The 2,672-nt window shown below is 49.0% G+C and overlaps 1 non-coding gene across 1 annotated transcript; it reads left to right on the top strand.

Annotated features, from left to right (window-relative positions):
* Nucleotides 1-1,849: 1,849 nt before the first annotated feature.
* On the top strand, nucleotides 1,850-2,007 carry LOC125774217 (5.8S ribosomal RNA). The gene has a single exon (XR_007420678.1). It is a non-coding gene; the product is annotated as a 5.8S ribosomal RNA (ribosomal RNA).
* The last annotated feature ends 665 nt before the right edge of the window (nucleotides 2,008-2,672 follow it).

The raw sequence follows: 2,672 nt of genomic DNA, 5'->3' as shown, positions 1-2,672 counted from the left end.
TTGTGTCTGGTGTGTAGGTACCCAGACACTTAGAACGCTTGCGCGGAAAGCAAACTCGATCGTTGTACACTTTGATGGGCAACCATCACTGTGTCTCCGTGCCGTGCTAGATCTCCCCTAGCCGTAAGGCACTTTGAACGCCCCTTCGACGACGAGTTACAAGAGTGTGGTATGTGTCATAATCTGGTGAAGCTTTCTGCATGTGATGTGCCTTGTGTGGATCCGTGGCCATTGCATTGTGTCTGGTGTGTAGGTACCCAGACACTTAAGCAAACTCGATCGTTGTACACTGTGATGGGCGAGCATCACTGTGTCTCCGTGCCGTGTAAGAGCTCCCCTGGCCATCAGGCACTTGAAAGGTCCTTCGACGACGAGTTACAATAGTGGTGTGTTAGATACGTCAGGTGATGGTATCTACTGTTGTGCAATACGTATCCGGCCACGGCACGGAACGAACGGGAACTGTGGTGCAGACATACAAAGAGTTAAGCCTATTAGTCATTAACTCTAAGGACGGGGCCATGGGGCGGTACGCAAAGGATACGGATGAGCGAGTATGCAGGCCCAATACTCAATAGCTCGATCCGATCCAAGCACATGAGTTGACTGCGGCGCCAGGTTAACCAATGTGCTAGATTCTATTTGGCCAGTAGAATCTTGTGTCTTATGCGATTTGATACCAAGACACCAGAACGAAAGTTAGTTGAAGAGTTATTAAACTCTTATGAAGTATGGTTGTGCAATCACAACTTATGACTTTAACCTATAAAGTGGATATGGACTTGCAATTATAACATGGAATCTCTACACACCCCATGAGCTCGATCCAATCCACGCACACGAGTTGCCTGAGTAGCGACAGGTATACCGATGTGCAATACGTATCCGGCCACGGCACGGAACGAACGGGAACTGTGGTGCAGACATACAAAGAGTTAAGCCTACTAGTCATTAACTCTAAGGACGGGGCCATGGGGCGGTACGCAAAGGATACGGATGAGCGAGTATGCAGGCCCAATACTCAATAGCTCGATCCGATCCAAGCACATGAGTTGACTGCGGCGCCAGGTTAACCAATGTGCTAGATTCTATTTGGCCAGTAGAATCTTGTGTCTTACGCGATTTGATACCAAGACACCAGAACGAAAGTTAGTTGAAGAGTGATTAAACTCTTATGAAGAATGGTTGTGCAATCACAACTTATGACTTTAACCTATAAAGTGGATATGGACTATCAATTATAACATGGGGCACACACCATGTTCTCGATCCAATCCACGCACACGAGTTGCCTGAGTAGCGACAGGTATACCGATGTGCAATACGTATCCGGCCATAGGCACGGAACGAACAGGAACTGTGGTGCAGACATACAAGGGCCATGGGGCGGTACGCAAAGGATACGGATGAGCGAGTATGCAGGCCCAATACTCAATAGCTCGATCCGATCCAAGCACATGAGTTGACTGCGGCGTCAGGTTAACCGATGTGCAATACGTATCCGGCCATAGGCACGGAACGAACAGGAACTGTGGTGCAGACATACAAGGGCCATGGGGCGGTACGCAAAGGATACGGATGAGCGAGTATGCAGGCCCAATACTCAATAGCTCGATCCGATCCAAGCACATGAGTTGACTGCGGCGCCAGGTTAACCGATGTGCTAAGAGAGTTGTTCCTGGGCCTTCAAAGTGACTTCAAAACTATCTTAGCGAATGGTGGCCATGGGCGTAGACATGAGCCACAAGTCACAAGGCCTGGGACTATTGGGTAATAAAGACAACTTAGTCAGAAAGTTAGTCTTTGGACGTACCACCGGGATTGTGTTACATTGGGAACCTTACTATAAAACCCTAGGCAGGGGATCACTCGGCTCATGGATCGATGAAGACCGCAGCTAAATGCGCGTCACAATGTGAACTGCAGGACACATGAACACCGATAAGTTGAACGCATATTGCGCGTCGGACGATTAAACCCGGCCGATGCACACATTCTTGAGTGCCTATCAATTCCTTGATATACAACAAACCAAACTTCAGGGTGGAGCGTGCCACAATAGAACACTATGGCGAGCAGCCCGTCTAGTGTCGTGGGGGAAACACGCTTCCACACTGTGCATAATGGCGTGCTCGGGACCTTTGTTGGGACCGCAGGGCGCTGAAAGTAAAGGGGTGAACCGCATAAATCGCACGCACGTAAACGCGCACACACACAAATAGAGTGAGACGTATCGTAGGATACCGCTAAGAGTACGTTGTGAAACATGGGGAAATTCAATCGAAAACCTCTTTGATGTCCAAGATTTCGTTGACCGTATCCGTCGTAATACTGGATCAACGTGCTTGGGGGAAAACGTCAAAGGGTTTTATAATAGTGGTGCATGATTAACCCATCGATGCCCGAGGGGAACATGTTGTCCAATACAATAGTGGTGCAGTTGGCTCGACATGCTCGGGGGGAGACATCGTGGGTCCAAGTCGACCAAGTCGACCGAGAGTTGTTGTTGAGAGATCGAATCAAAACGATGCCGAGCGGAACTCGTTGTCCTTATTGGAGTGATATTCGGACAACGTGCTCGGGGGGGGCCATCGTTGATTCAAAAATGACCGTAAATTGCCCAATCCGTGTGTGTGTGTGTGTGAAGTGTTGTTGCGTATATATCGGTTCGC

Source organism: Anopheles funestus (assembly GCF_943734845.2).
Source record: "Anopheles funestus chromosome X unlocalized genomic scaffold, idAnoFuneDA-416_04 X_unloc_93, whole genome shotgun sequence".
NCBI classification, from domain to species: Eukaryota; Metazoa; Arthropoda; class Insecta; order Diptera; family Culicidae; genus Anopheles; species Anopheles funestus.
This window is presented reverse-complemented; position numbering and strand designations above follow the sequence as displayed.